Raw genomic sequence first — 743 nt, 5'->3', positions numbered from 1 at the left:
ACGGAGGTATGAGGCGCGGTGCGCACACCCAGCCAGTCCCGAGTCATGAAAACCAAGCCTCAAAGTTAGGCTCGCCGTGCCGTTGGATATCATTGGGACGCCACAGAGGCATCCGACGGGGGCGAGGTGCTCTCAGTGTCAGCTCACAGAATCGTCCAAGCCAACTGCGAGCCAAAGCAAGGCCTGTCGCGATTCACCGTCTGACAGCCATCTTTCCACAGCACAAGCTGCGCAACGTGACTCACATTTTCGAACGCGAGTAGAACACACAGCGAATCAAATGATCAATCCTGTGACTTTTCTTTCTTCAAAATCAGGGTGCCCTGGTAATCTGTTGTCGTTAAAGTTGCCTGTCGGGCGGGCGAGAACGGTCCAATGTCCGACCCTCGTCTTGATGCCCGACCCATGTGCCCAGGGTTGCCTCATGCGTCATTTCGACCGGGAGTGCGGCGCAGAGGGAAAAAGAACAGTCCCATGGCCATGGGGTGTCGCTATCAACCTCGCATGAACCCTGTCGCACGAGAAAACACAATAGAAACACAATCATGTGCCATAGTGACCCTTCATACCATCTATTTGCAACGAGATGAAGTTTGCAGAAGGTTGGAGGCAGGTGTGAGGCGCATCGCAGTCCAACGCTGTGGGTGGCTATTATCACGTGGTAGTGCCCGTCACTTTCAGGGATGCTGTGGCTACGACGATCCATCAGGGTCGGAGTTATGGCACTCGTACCTGGTCGTGGG

The sequence above is a fragment of the Verticillium alfalfae genome, genomic scaffold (assembly GCF_000150825.1).
Source record: "Verticillium alfalfae VaMs.102 supercont1.14 genomic scaffold, whole genome shotgun sequence".
NCBI classification, from domain to species: domain Eukaryota; kingdom Fungi; phylum Ascomycota; class Sordariomycetes; order Glomerellales; family Plectosphaerellaceae; genus Verticillium; species Verticillium alfalfae.
This window is presented reverse-complemented; position numbering follows the sequence as displayed.